We start from the raw sequence: 16094 nt of genomic DNA on the forward strand, positions 1-16094 counted from the left end.
TAGAGAGAGAAAAATAGGCAGTTATGTCTGACATCATTTACAGATACAAAAATAAAGAGAAGACTCTTAGTTTGATAAATCCATCAAATTCGCCTGGATCTTAAGAGAACCTAATCATTTAATGTGTTTTCAGAAATACATATATTTTCTGATATCTATATGTTATAGGTGGATTGTGGCTACAAAGTCCTTGTGTCCATGTAATGAATTGAGAATTAATACTTTCAAGGATTAAACCCAATAGCAGGTTATATCCCTCTTACACATGTGGTAAAAGTGAAGCTCATCTACTGCAAACTGGGTCACTGAACAGGAACTGTGCTGCTGCTCTGCAAATGCCCACCCCTCACCAACAAGGATTTTCTAAGTTACCGTGTTTGGGTGTCGCCTGGGCCTGAATCTCAAGTGCAGCTAGGAATTACATCTTCCTCCCAGGAAAGTTGCTTCTTCTGTCTTGTATCTTGTTGCTATGGATAAGAATTTAGAACTACCTTTTTACTTTTTCATGAATACTGCTTGTCAGATTAACTATCCTACCCTGTGACATTTTGTACTGTGAATTTTTATCCCATAGTTATCATTCCACTTCATCCCTCTTGGGCTTCAGTTTTCCATCTGTAATATTCTACCTGGTAGTATCATTTTTCTCCTGTAGGAAGAAGAACTAAAATGAAAGTTAAGCAGCACTGCCTTCTTTCACTTCATGATTTTTAGAAAATTATATCCAAACATTTAATGGCTGTCCTATCTTTATTGCTTTCTTCCAAAAGCCTGGCTTCTACTTCCTGCTGCCATCTTTTATTATTTTTGGTTATAACCTAGTCCCTAAACCTATTATCTGAGTTGTTAAATTTATCTACATTTTGCTCTTTTTTTTCTTCTTCTATTGCTTCTAAAGTGACCCAGGTGCCACAGTTTAGGTTGAGCCTCCTGTTAGGCCTGGACTGTCTTTCACAATCATAGGCTCTCTGGCATTTGAATGTTCTGAATATGTTGAAATAAACTTTCTTAATAGCTGGCACAGTTTCCACAATGTGCTTGACATTTTTTTCTTTGGTTGTATTAGATTCTGAGGGGTTTTCACTTTCTCCCCAAGTTTCTATTATTTCTTCTTCAAAAAGCACTAATTCATGTTGGTCAGAGTGAAGTGAATTCAAAGGGAACTATACTTCTTCCAGAAAGGCAGCTTCTTAAAAATACTGTTTCATTCTTTTCAAAAGGCTTTGTCTGGCAAATGGAGTTTTAGAGGATATTCTTCTTCTCCATTCCCATCTATATGAAACATTCCTATATCAATAGTTAACTCAGATGAGGTTTTATGAAAATAGAATTTTTATTAGTTCTTACAATAGGAAAAAAATTGGCATCGACTTTTGTGGTACATAGTTAATATTTTGCTAAAGGTAAGGCTAAATTAAGTAATCCTAAGATGTTTTAAAATATTTAATGACTTGGAAAAATACTCATGCAATCAAAAGCAGGAATTAATATTGTAGGAACAACATAATGCTAATATAAAAATATATGCATGCAAGAATTAAGATTAATCATTAAGTGAACAGCAGTTATTCTGTTGTGGTTATTGCATTAACTGGTTGTTTTTTCTCAGTTTTCCAAACTTTCTAGGATTATATATTATTTTAAAAATGAGTAAAATTTATTAAATCTTTTATTTTATATGTACATTTTTGTCAAGGAAATTTACTCAACTGGTTTCTTTATTGTCCTTAAATCTGTTTAATAATCACTTACCAAGTATAATGTGGAGGACAGAGAAAATAGTTGTTGCCAAGTAGTTGTTTTATTTTCTTTCCATGTTAAGCTGACATTTGAGTACTTACTCCATGCTAGGCACAATGCCAAAGGTTTAAAACACAGTAGCTTTTTTTTTTTTTTTTTTTTTTGAAAGTCAAAGTTACAGAGGGAAAGAGAGAGAGAGGTTGAGAATCTTCTATCCACTGGTTTACTGCCATAAAGACCAGCACTGGCCCAGGCCAAGAGCTTTATCTCGGTCTCCAACGTGGGTGGCAGGGGCCCAAACACCTGGGCCATCCTTCTAAATGTTTTCTCCCTTTTTTTTCCCCTAGGAGTTTTACAGTTTTATATTTTATATTCAAGTCCAGACTCATATTGGATGTTTTCTGCTCCCTCTACTAGCTCTAAGAATAAGTGATACCTTTTATTAAAGAATGATATTTGAAACTAAGATCTGATATTAAATGTGCTCATTCTTAGCAAGGTATCATTGTTTCTGTATTTTCTCAGGTAAAAGACCAAGGAGATATGCATTATAATAACTGGCATACTATTCTTCATGTGCATATCTATAAATAGTTTAAATGCAAACATCTATATCTATAATAAGTTATATCTATTGTAAGCTAAATATCTATCTTTAGCAGGCTAAATATGAGTTCATGCTGATATCTCAATGTTATTACCACATAACAATTCGAGCCTCTTCCCTCTGATACTTGTGTATTTCCAGCAGTAAGAAACTGGGCTCCCATTTTTTGCCATCTATTTTCTTAATTTTTCAACTTCAGTGTATATGGTTAGTGATAGCAGAATTATTAACCATGTGTGGTGGGAAACAACTTAAAACAACTAAAGCACAGTGCTTATGTACAGTTTATGTTGCTATAGTGTCAGAGACTCCTCTCATGTCTAAAGTTATTTAGATTAGCACCTATTCCCTCATCCTCTTCAGTTAGATTGATGCGTACATTTATAATGCAAATAGATCATTTCCTGACAGTATACTAGGATTTTCTTTTTCACTGATTTTTAAAAATTTATGTATAGTGACTCTTATTCTTTGTGCTATAAAGTTCTATGGGTTTTGACAAATACATAATGTTATGTATCCACAATTACAATTTTCATAAAGAAAGTGTGCCCTAAAAAGTATCCTTTTCTTCACCTATTCAGCCTTACCTTTTCTCCTTAATAACCATAGGTCCTTTTATGGTCTCTATAGTTTTGTATTTTCCAGAACGTCATGTAATTAGAATCATACAGTATATAGTATGTAGGCTTTTCAGATAATTTTCTTTTTTACTTTGTAATGTGTATTTAAAATTCATTCATGTCTTTGCATAGTTTTATCGATAATTCATTTCTTCTTTCAATTACTAATTAATATTTCATTGAATCGATGCACCATAGCTTGTTTACACAATAACTTACTGAGGGATAGCTTGTTTGTTTTCATTTTCTTATAACTATGAATAAAGCTTCTATAGAAAGTCATGTGCCAATTTTTGGTGTGGCCATAAATTTTCAAACCCATTTGATAACTATGATTGCTGGATTGTTTGGTAGGATGATGTTTAGCTTTATGAGAAATTGGCAAACTGCCTTGAAAGTGACTATACACTTTTGCATCCCCACCAGCAATGAATGAGAGTTCCTATTGCTCCACATTCTCACCAGCAATTGACATTGTCAGGGTTTAATTTAGTCATTAAAATTGATATGTAGTGGTCAGTTACAGTTTTATTCTTAAAAAACTTGCTGGAAGACAGGATTTTCTGTTTGTGTTTTTGTTTGGGCAATGCAGGAGCATTAAAGGCAAAGATACTGTCAGAAATTGATGACTATGAATTTGGTCTTTTCGCATAATGAGGACTGGCCTCATTGTTAAGGAATTTTCTTCAAGATCCAGGAAAGTCTATGTAGTAAACATTTCTTTAAATCTATGGTCCTCACCTCTATCAGACTCAAGCCCACTTGCAACAGATATTTGTAACACGCTTTTCCTATGCAAAAATGAAATCTATCAATAATATACTCTCACTATATAATTTTAAAATCAGTATAATGGGAGGGCATTTAGCTCAGTGGTTAAATGCAAGTTATGATGCTTGTATTTCATATTGGAGTACCTAGGTTTACTTCCTAGCTCTGCTCCCAGTTTCAGCTTTAGGCTAATGTAGACCCTGGGAAGCAGTGGTGATGGCTCAAGTAATGGGTTCCTACTACCCATATGTAAAATCTGGATTGAGTTTCTGACTCCCTTCTTCATCCGGGCTCAGTCATGCCTGATGTAGGCATCTGAGGAGTGAACCACTGGATGGGAGTTCTCTGTCCATCTCAGTCTCAAATAAATCTTCAAAAGTTAACATAATGTGATCTCTTTGACTCTTAGACCTATCAGAGCTATCAATTGTGAGCTGAAATTGATCACTTGGACTAGTGCGATGGCATTGGTACATGCCATCTTGATGGAATTGTGTTGGAATCTCCTGGCACATTTCTAACTCCACCATTTGCGGCCAGTCCGATTGAGCATGTTCCAAATTGTTCATCTCCTCCCTCTCTTTTTCCACTCTTAGATTTAACAGGGATCACTTTTCAGTTAAAATTTAAACACCTAAGAATAATTGTGTGTTAATTACTGAGTTCAACCAATAGTACTAGAACAACAACAACAACAACAAATACTAAAAAGGATAACGTATTACATTGTACATCTAAAGTCAGGACAGGAGCTGATCAGTTCATTGTTGCTTATAGTGTCCATTTCACTTAACAGGTTTCCCCTTTGGCGCTCAGTTGTCACCGATCAGGGAAAACAAATGATATTTTTCTCTTTGGGACTGGCTTAATTCACTCAGCATGATGTTTTCCAGATTGCTCCATCTTGTTGCAAATGACTGGGTTTCGTTGTTTCTTACCCACTTTGACTATGACCCTATCGGAATAAGATCAAAGTCAGCGAACTCTAAAGGCTTCCATAGCCCTGGCAACTCATGACTAGAGCCTAGGGAGATTACTGACGCCATGAACAGGAGTGTCAAATTGTTAAGTCAGCAACAGGAGTCACTGTGTACTTACACCCCATGTGGGATCTGTCCCTAATGTGTCATCTAAAGCCAAGTGATGCTATGACTGGTACTGAAACAGTATTTTTATACTTTGCGTTTCTGTGTGGGCACAGACTGATGAGGTCTTTTCTAATTATATACTGAAGTGATCTTCTGTATATAAAGAGAATTGGAAATGAAAAAAAAAAAAAACAACCTGGTGTTAAAATGGAAATGGCATAGAAAATTAATTAATTTGAAAAAAAAATTATGTAGGATCTCTGTCTTTAACGTGCTGTACATTGCTATTTAATGCTATAATTAGTAATCCAATGGTAGTTTTTTCACTTGATGTTGCTATATGGGCAAAATGTTGAAATCTTTACCTAATATATACTAAACTGATCTTCTGTATACAAAGAGAATTGAAAATGAATCTTTACATGAATGGAAGGGGAAAGGGAGCGGGAAAGGGGAGGGTTGCGGGCGGGAGGGAAGCTATGGGAGGGGGGAAGCCATTGTAACCCATAAGCTATACTTTGGAAATTTATATTCATTAAATAAAAGTTTAATAAAAAAAAAGAAAAAAAAAGTTAACATAATGCCCTAAATGTTATATAAAATGAGTAATATTTAAATTTAAAATAAAATATATATTTAATATATATTTAGTTATAATTATAATAGAAAGCAATGAAATACCCAGATATTAATACTTTCTTAAATAAGGGAAGCCGAAAATTTAGTTTCATATGAGACAGAGAAATTGAAGCACTGATATCAATCTGTTATACATGGTATCTTAGGCTGCTCTAACAAAAATATCACAGACAAGGTGGCTTAAATAAATATTTTTTCTCAAAGTTCTAGAGGCTGAAAATACCAGATCAAGGTGCTAACGTGGTTGGATTCTGGTGAGAACTTTCAGGCTGCAAACTGCTGACTTCTCATTGTATCCTTGCAACTGAAAGAGCAGTCCCAGGGTCTCTTTAAAAATCACTAATTCCATTTAGAAAGATTCTACCCTCATGACTCATTTATCTCCCAAAGACCCCACCTCAATATACCATCACATGTGGTGATAGGCTTTTAGATATGGATTTGGAGGGGACACACACACACCCAGCTCATTGTGTGTGTTTGTTTCCCAGAAGAAAATCTAGCACTACTCTTGTATGTAAAAAAATGAAGACTTGATTGTATACAATAAGAAGGAACAACTCTTACTGAAGTAGAATTGTTTGCCACAATACACTATATACCGTTGAATTGTAAACCATGAGGATATATGATTTTTGAAAATGAGCTTCACATTACAAGTATGGTGTCAAAATTACCTGTATTATGATAGAGGTATGATAGTGACAAAGTTTCACATCTCCACCTAGACACTTTTATTTTTATTTTTGAAATTCCATTAAATGTTGGTACTTATGTTCAGATTCAGCTACAAAGGCATGGGAGGGTATATTCTTCAATAGGCAATAGGGACTGTGGAATGGATTGGGAAGAAACAGTAAAACAAGAGCCTAGAAAGGAATTGAGTAGTAAAGCATTAGTGATCATTTTGGAGTAAGAACTGAAAATAAGCAACACCCAAATATTTTTCACAACATAAGTTTTTACCTTATACTACTGAAACATCGTAAGATGAAAAAAATATAAAAATTCAAAACATTTTAGAGATGAAATATAGTGGGACCCTCTATGTTCTGCTAATGTAAAAATATTTAGCATTAGGTCACATAGAAGGAGCCCAAAGACTATAAAATATGTGAAATATGTTTTGTCATTTTTCAGTAATTACATGCACTGAAATCCTTTTTAGCTAATATGTACCTGGAAATGCTATACTACATTGAGTAGATAGAAAACAGTAAGTGAATTGCACAGTAATTCAAAATAATGTCTTTACTCATTTAAGCTTTTCTCTTTATAACTTCCTTCTCTTAAATTATGTTGACTTCTTGAATAAGTCTATATAGTTTTTTTTCAGCATTTCATCTACTAAAATAGCATTAATTTATTCTTGTGATGGGTTTGACACCTAAGATATTAAAAGTTATGTCAGAGGATACTTCCTGTGTGAGAACCTTGTGTATTAGAACATCTAGTATCCCTGGCTGTTAATCACTAAGTGTCTGGGTATGTGTATCTCTATTACTGAACATCAAGCACTAAAAATGCTCTTGTGGAAAGATTTCCTGGTGGCAAGAGGGGCCATAATTATTGTGTGTATGTGTGTGTGTGTGTGTGTGTATTTGAAAAAAGGGAATTTTAGAGCTTAGTTTAAGTTAGTGTCATATTTTAAAAGATGAGATCAAAAATTATCCTTGAGGAGTAAACCAGAAAAGAATGTAGCAGAAAAGCTAGGTCAGAAACTGTACTCTTGTTTTGTTCCTGTTGTTGTAGACTATAGGGGATAAGATGAAGGAACCAAGGTGGGGGTGGTGGTGGTGGGGTGCTGACATATAAGGATGTATTGTGTGCTAAGGGCTCTATTGATACATACAAGTATGATCTTCATAAAAAGGTCTTTGAAAAGTTTGCACTGGCCTCAACCCTTACTTAGTAGTAGAGGAAGAACAGGTGTTCAGTTTAGCAACTAAGATGCCAGCTGGCATGCCTGTAATCCATATCACAGTGCCTGCATTTGACTCTTGGCTCCAATTTCCTGCTACTGTGGTCCTTGGGAGGCAGCGGTGTTAGCTCAAGTAATTGGGCTCCTACCACTCATATGGCAGGCTTGGACTGAGTTCCTGCTTCCTGGCTTTGGTTCTGTAGCCATAGTGGGCATTTGGACAGTGAGCCAGTGATGCCAATTATCTGTGTGTCCTTCTCTGTTTCACTGTCTTTCAAATTAAAAGAAAAAAAGAACAAATGGATTCTGAGAAATTATGTAACTTTCCCTACTTCTGTGGAGAAGCAGAATCTGCCAAAATGAGGAACAATCACAAAACTGGTTGTTGAAATGAAGCATATTGCAATTACCCATGCTGTTCAATAAGCAGGCACGCTCATTGGGTGAGAGGTATCAATATGTTTTAACAGAAATGGAAAGCATTTGTGAAATGGTAGGTCCAAGGGCTGTGCATATTTGAACATGATCAAAGGTCTTTTGTTGAAGTTGTAGAATATATAATTATTTCACTTTCTTCCCTATGAGTAGGAACAAAATACACCACCCAAGGTTTAGGTTTCCTGATTTAGGTCTAGCTCTGGCTAGAGCTCTCCTATATATTGGGGTCTGTGCAGTAACTAAACATTTCAAATTGAAAGATGGAAGAAGTTCTCCTTAAAGATTCAGTGCTAATGAAATGAATTGCTTTCTGAGAGATAATAGAAAACCCGTATGTGTTTGTGTAAAGTGCCACCACTGGCAAGATATGCATTTAAATTAAAGTCCTGTGCTTTAATTCTGGAGTCTCAGAGGTGGTGTGTTTGGAGTATGCCACTACTATTTGTGAAGGTCAGTTGTTAAATTGTCAGCAATTTTGCTATCTATTAATTAAACCATATTTTATAGTTTAAGATCAGCCATGATAGGAATATTTACATCACAGAAATCAGCAAAGCCTGCAAATCAAACCTTCATTCCTCTCACCCAGACACAATTGTTAAAATCATTTATCAGTGTACTGCTGTTTAAAGGCTGTAGAATCACTCCACAATATTCGTTGACATTTGCTTGTTCCTGAGGGATATTGGGTTTTTCGTGGTTTCATTCTTTCTTTCCCTTTCATTCTCTCCTTCCTTCTTTCCTCCCTCCCTCCCTCCCTTCCTTTCTTCCTTCCTTCTCTCTCTCTTTTTCTTTCTTTTTTAGAAGATTTATGTATTTATTGGAAAGGTAGAGGTACAGAGAGAGAGATTGATCCTCCATCTGCTGGTTCACTCCCCAGCTGGCCACAATGGTCCAGACTAGGCCAGGCCAAAGTCAGGAGCCAGGAGCTTCTTCTGGGTTTCCCATGTGGGTGCAGGACCCAAGCACTTGGGCCATCTTCTGCTGCTTTCCAAGGCAAATCAGCAGGGAGCTGGATTAGAAGCACAGTAGCTGGGACTTAAACTGGTACCCAAATAAGATGCCAACACTGCAGGCAGAGGCCTAACTGTTGTGATTGATTTCTTCTGAGAGGAGAAACATGGTGGGGGCAAGAGGCGAAGAGTCACCACACAGACCCCGGGAGTCGGGTGAAAGCAGGCCTGAGGTGAGCAGCCTGCAGACTGGTTTATTTCAGTTGGTACAACAGCTTATATAGCCAAGACAGCCAATATGGTCAAGGGGCGGTTTATGCCCTAACCAATCACAGCCTGTTGCAAGGAAGCTCCGTTGCCAGGTGGGTTTCAAAGCCATTCTTGAGTAACTGATGCTCGCTTGCCAGTGGCCATCTTGGCATGGCCTTCTCATTCCACCATATTTCCCCCTTTTCATTTATTTTTGAGCAGTAGGAGGCATGATTCTTGGCCATACCATTGTTGACCCTGTTTCCATGTGGTCTCGGTTTGCAGCTGTGCCTGTCTTAGGTTGTCCCCCAGGGGATCTTACACCCATCGTTGACTAATCGAGAGACCACAGGATTGCTTGCTCAGATAGGTGTAGGAATGAGAAACAATGTTAATCAGGAATGGCACACACAGGCTGTGGCCCGTTTGAGTGGCTGACCAGAGCTAGTGGGGTATAAAACAGTAACAGGTGTGGCTATGGGCAGATTCTCAGGGTAGGATGTTAGGGCAGGTGTGTCTGCTAACAAGGCGGATTCTCAGTCTTGTTCAGCTGGTTCTAGATGGCTGTCAGTTGCAGGCTTGATGTTTCTGGCTGGTACCCAAATGGGCTGTCCTGCATCCTCTTGAAAGACACAAGCATATCCTCGACCCTTGGTTAGCAGAAGCCTTTCTACAGGCATTGGAATCCAGGGCCTGAATTTTGCAAACACTTCAACATTAACAGCAAACATGCTGATAGCATGGGATCTGGTGGCTGCCCTTAGAGCCTGGGGTGCCCGGGGACTGCCACAAATGTGGGGCTCCTCACTGGGTGTGGATGGGATGACCTTGCATGAGTTATTGTCTAGAGGTCCTCTAAGTTCATCCCACGGGTATGTGGGGGGTGGCTGACTAGGCATTGCTACCTTGTTTGCTGCATTGTTTGCTGCATTGTCATTTTCACTGTCGGAGCTCTCTCTCCCTAAGTCATCAACTGTTTTCTGTGAGGCAGACGCCTGGAGTGACAGGTTCCTATCACTCACAGATTCACTATGTTTGGTAATCTGCGTAGGATTCTGAGAGGAGGGTATCTTTCACATGTCTGAGCACTTAAGAGCAGCATGCCATGCCAACTCTAACCGAAGGAAAGACATGTACAGCACTGCTGCCATAACAATGCAAATTCCTAACACCTCAGCGGCTGATGCCATTCTGAAGGGGGCTCCCTAGGTCAGACAAACAGACAGTGGTGTATCAGATCGTACGTATGCCCTGTGCTTAGTGGGGACTTCCTTGATTTGTTAGGTCAAGGCCGTATGCCCACACGGTGTCTCCAGAGTGTCACCTCTCTCAAGTGAGGGAAGATGACTTGGTTCCGAATTCTGGGATGATCAGTCCCTTATGTGAATTCGCCAGGTGAACCCAAAGTAAAAGGAGGAGCCAAGAAGCTGCGTACGCTTCAGGGCGGTGTGTGCTAACCTGGGGTCACTTAGACCGAGGACAAGGACAAGGAAAGGGGCGTAGGAGGGGGTTCTGTGCTCACCCTCACAGAACTGAACAGCACACAAAACACTGAGGGGCCTACTTGGCAAAATCCAGGGGGGACCTCGCCGTGTCCGACATGCTGTCTTCAGTCATGTTGGCACGCCAGATGTTGAAGTGGATTTCTTTTCTGAGAGAATTCGTTCTGGGAGCAGGAGCGTGGTGGGGGCAAGAGGCGAGGAGTCACCACACAGACCCCGGGAGTCGGGTGAAAGCAGGCCTGAGGCGAGCAGCCTGCAGCCTCGTACAACAGCTTATATAGCCAAGACAGCCAATATGGTCAAGGGGCGGTTTATGCCCTAACCAATCACAGCCTGTTGCAAGGCAGGCTCCGTTGCCAGGTGGGTTTCAAAGCCATTCTTGAGTAACTGATGCTCGCTTGCCAGTGGCCATCTTGGCATGGCCTTCTCATTCCACCACACCTAACCTTCTACACTACAGTCCCAACCCTTCAGGTTTTCTTTCTATAGCTTAAGATCTTTGGCCATATGACTTCTACTTGCTTCCTTGTCATAATCCAATTTTAGCTGAGATAATGAAAGTAACAAAATTACTGAATTTGGGGAAAGATCTCAAGCACACATGGTAGCATTGCCTGGTTTGTGGCTCGGTATCATTAAGGCTTTTATTATTTCCATTTTTTCCTCATCTTTGCTCCCATTGCCCTGCTATTGTTAACAAACTCTCAAACTAGCACTCTGATATGGGATGCAACACAAGCAGTTGTTTAACTCACTGTGCCACAACACTGGGCCCTAGAATTGCGCTTACACCAAACACCAAATCAAAGACATGGGCAAAGCTCAAAACTTCTGAATCATCAATTACCTCAGAGCACACATCCAATTAAGGCCATATTGCCTACTACCTCATTTTGAAAGAATAATGTGGCTCAGTAAAATGAGACATGATTCTCCAGCATAAGCCTTATCAGCTCAAGCTGGATACTTAATTAATAGTAGCCTAACTTTGAGAATAATCAGGTATGCATCTATCGGCAATTGCCACTTCTTAGCATCAGAGAGATGACAGCCCAGTTACATTTGTAGTCACAGTACAAAGAACCACCAGACTAGACAAACACTGGGGACTATTTGAAACTGAAAATGACCATTGGACCCTAAAGCCCAGACTAAGAAATTTTCTCAAGCACTAAGGAGGTCATATCTCCAATGCTCTCCTCAGAGATAGCCTGTGAAACAACAAAGGAAGAAACTTCCCAATTGTAAAGCCGAAGGCATTGGGAAACAAGGGTGAAGGAAATCCTCCCAGAAAGTAGGATTGAGCCCAGCAGCTGGCACAGTGGGTTAAGCCTCTGCCTGTGACGCTGACATCCCATATGGGCAGCAGTTCAAGTCCCAACTGCTCCACTTCCAATCCAGCTCCCTGCTAATGTGACTGAGAAAGCAGTGGAGGATGGCCTGAGTGCTTGTGCCCCTGCAGCCACATGGGAGACACAGATGGAGTTCAATGCTGGTTTGAGTGCTGGTGGCTGTGCTTGCGATCCAGCTCCCTGCTGATGTGTCTGGGGAGGCAGCAGAAGGTGGCCCAAGTACTTGGGCCGCTAACACTCATCTGGGAGATCTGAATGGAGTTCTGGACTCATGGCTTTGGTCTGGATCAGCAGTGGCTGTTTGCAGCCTTCTCAGGGAGTGAACTAGTGGATGGAAGGTCTTTCTGATTCCTCTCTCTCTACTGTTCTGAGTAAATATTTTTTTCTGAGTCATATCTAATAAGCCTTTATTGCTCACTCAAATACCTTCTCCCTCACACATCTTCCATGACTGCTTCATTCCCCAAATGGCCTTAAGAGTTGGGACTAGGCCAGGCCAAAGCCAAGACCCGGAATGCCATCCAGGTCTCCCATGTGGGTTCTAGGAGCCCAAATATTTGGGCATCATCTGCTGCTTTCCTAGGCATATTAGCAGGGTACTGGATTGCAAATGGAGCAGCCGGGACTCAAACCAGGCCCATATGGGATGCTGGTGTTGCAGGCGGTGGTTTAACCAACTGTGTCACCATGCTGGTCCCTTATACATTCATTTCTAAATAGTTATTTGGAGCATGATTCAGGCATTCTTCTCTTCAAGATGGGAGATTGAGTTGTAAGTAATTGAGAACTCCTGCTGTTTACTGGCATATATTCTCCTGTATCACTGCAGTAGAAGAAGACAATTGGTTTATTTTGTCTTAAGACCTGATATTTCTAAGACAGTTACTTAAGTATATCATGTTGAAATAACATTGATTGAATATCAGAATTGATATCATTAGTATTTAAAAAGTGAATATCTTGGGACCGGTGCCTTGGCTCACTTGGTTAATCCTCCACCTGCGGCACCAGCATCCCATATGGGCACTGGGTTCTAGTCCCGTTGCTCCTCTTCCAGTCTAGCTCTCTGCTGTGGCCCAGGAGGGCAGTGGAGGATGGCCCAAGTGCTTGGGCCCTGCACCTGCATGGGAGACCAGGAGGAAGCACCTGGCTCCTGGCTTCTGATTGGCGCAGCTCCGACCGTGGCTGAACCAACAGAAGGAAGACCTTTCTCTCTGTCTGTCTCTCTCACTGTCTAACTCTATCTGTCAAATGAAAAAAATAAATGAATAAAAAGTGAATATCTCTCTTCCTCCTTGTCACAATTGCAATAATCTTGAGGAAATTCTTCATATGACTTGCCTTCTTGCCAGATATTTTCATATTGTATGATGAATGGATGAGTAACTTGATAATACGCATCTTGCATATCAAGGAATTGTGTCGAGGCCACTTAAGATCGACCTTTATTATATTTTCAAGGGATTCTTTGAGTAAATTTTGACAGTCATGCATTGGAGTACAGATTTTGGGGAATAAGATTTTGGAGTGGGATGGGCAATGGAGTCTACCATAAGACCTGAAGGGAGTGGAGCCAGCTTTCTGTTTAGAATCTGTTAATCAATAGAACCCAGATCCCTGCAGCACTACCAGGGCACAGAATGTGGGTAGAAATGGTTAGGAAATCTGGACAGGCTAGCCTATTTAATCAAAATAATGAGATTATTTTCAAGAAGGCTCAATCTCCACATTAGCCTTGGTGGCTAATACCTGATCATTGGGTACAACAGCATCAACTCAACAGGATTGGCAGATAGAGACAGCATGAGAGGTAAATGTGGGCCAGCTCTTGGGATCTGTTATACAGAGCAGGATCTGACAAATTTTTCCTCTCAAGAGTCAGACTTTAGCCTTCCCAGGCCATATAGATTCTTTAGCTTTCCTCCTCTTCCTTTTCCTTTTTCTTTATAAACTTTAAAAAAATGTGAAAACCTTCTTTGTTCTAGGATATATAAAATCAGGCTGTAAGCCATATTTGATCAAGCCCTAGCATAGGAGAAATCTCTATAGGATCATGGATACTGGGCAGCTACAATGCAGGCGAGGGGCATCTACAGGAAACACTTGTGCCAGATGGTGCTGTCATTGTCAGCCAATGTCTGTGCTGAAAGACCAAATCCTGAGGCATTAACAGAGGCACCTAGAAAATATATAGATGTGTTTTTCCCCCTTCTTGGCTGAATAGACATCACTACTGAGAAACCCAGAGAAAGGATGAGGAGGAAGCCTAAAAATGTTTCTTTAAGCAGGAATGCAATTAGATGATTTTGAACTTGTCTGGAAATAATTATTGAGCTGGTTCACCTTTTCTCTTGTTGAGCAGGAATAAGGGCCTCAGAGTAAGATAAAATTAGTTAGAGTGAAAGAATTCCCATTATATTCTTTCCAATTTGACTTTAAAATCTATACCTGGTTTACAAAGAGGTTGAGCAATCACCAGACAAAAAAAGATACATCTTTCGACCATTATTGCTTTGCTTCCACAGGGCTCATTCAATATTTTCTTTTTAGTTTGTGGATACCGCTTTTGTACTTCTTTCTCCTTATATTATCCAAATCTCTGATAAGAGATAAAGTTATCTCAGAATCCCCCATTATTTTTAGCTACTTTGTACATGAGAGTCAAGATGTATTTACTAGTCAGTTTCTCTGAGTAACTTTTCTAGGCATTCAAAATTATATACTTTCCAAACCTATTAGGGAAAACATCAAACCCATGGAAAGATATGATCAAAGTTTACTGGATTAGGAAAAAAGTTAACGCTATCTAGGCCACAAGAAAAAAAATCTGAAAAACTAGTTCTGATTATTGGAAACATTCACATTTTTAAAATATAACAAAAGATCAATTATTAAATTTCAAAATAATCTCAATACTTGCTTTTTTGATTCTTGATGCTTCTGTAGGACAAAGATCGTCTCAAATCTTGACCTAATATCTATAAAGGGTTATTTGGCTCTTTTTTTTTAAGAGCTTACAAATCCTTTATTATTAAAAATGAAAGGACTGTCCTATAAATAGTAACTGGAACAATATAGTATTTTTTACATCTATAAGCCACAATATGCAAAGAAATTATATTCATGATCTGTTTAATAATTATTTTTGGTGGAAAGGAACAAAACAATTCAGAGTTATGTTACATTTTGGACAATATGTTGTTGGATTCACATGACTTTTTTTTAAAGATTTATTTATTTGATAGAGAGAGAGAGAGAGAGAGATCCATCTTCCATCTGCTGGTTCATTCCCCAAATGGCCACAACGGCTGGAGATGGGCTCATCTGAAGCCAGGAGCCAGGACCTTCTTCCGGGTCTCCCACGTGGGTGCAGGGGCCCAAACACTTGGGCCATCTTCTGCTGCTTTCCCAGGCAAATTAGCAGGAAGCTGGATGAGAAGTGGAGCAGTTGGGGGCATGAATTGGTGCCCATATGGGACGTCAGTGCCATACACAGTGGCTTTACCACTATGCCACAGCACTGGCCCCAGCATGGTTTGCTTTTATATCATCATTCTTGCCATTTGAGAATAACATGGTTTCTCATGTCACATTTGATATCATCTTGGATAACAGTAGGTCTGAGAGTATTAAGCTTTCTTTCTCATGATGGTTTCTCATTAAATCATTTTAGGTACGCTAAGCAAGATAAGCTCTTGAAATGCAAGTTTATGAGATCATTGTCTTTGTTAAAAAATCTGCTAATAATCCATGCATTTGTTTTTTTTTATTAAACTTTTATTTAATGAATCTAAATTTCCAAAGTATAGCTTATGGGTTACAATGGCTTCCCCCCTCCCATAACTTCCCTCCCGCCCGCAACCCTCCCCTTTCCCGCTCCCTTTCCCCTTCCATTCATGTAAAGATTCATTTTCAATTCTCTTTGTATACAGAAGATCAGTTTAGTATATATTAGGTAAAGATTTCAACATTTTGCCCATATAGCAACATCAAGTGAAAAAACTACCATTGGATTACTAATTATAGCATTAAATAGCAATGTACAGCACGTTAAAGACAGAGATCCTACATAATTTTTTTTTCAAATTAATTAATTTTCTATGCCATTTCCATTTTAACACCAGGTTGTTGTTTTTTTTTCATTTCCAATTCTCTTTATATACAGAAGATCACTTCAGTATATAATTAGAAAAGACCTCATCAGTTTGTGC

The 16094-nt window shown here is 39.2% G+C and overlaps 1 pseudogene; it reads right to left on the minus strand.

Annotated features, from left to right (window-relative positions):
* LOC133750964 (kinetochore protein Spc25-like) overlaps nt 1–16094 on the minus strand; it is a 45795-nt pseudogene that overhangs the window by 22774 nt on the left and 6927 nt on the right.

Source organism: Lepus europaeus, chromosome 2, assembly GCF_033115175.1.
Source record: "Lepus europaeus isolate LE1 chromosome 2, mLepTim1.pri, whole genome shotgun sequence".
NCBI lineage: Eukaryota > Metazoa > Chordata > Mammalia > Lagomorpha > Leporidae > Lepus > Lepus europaeus.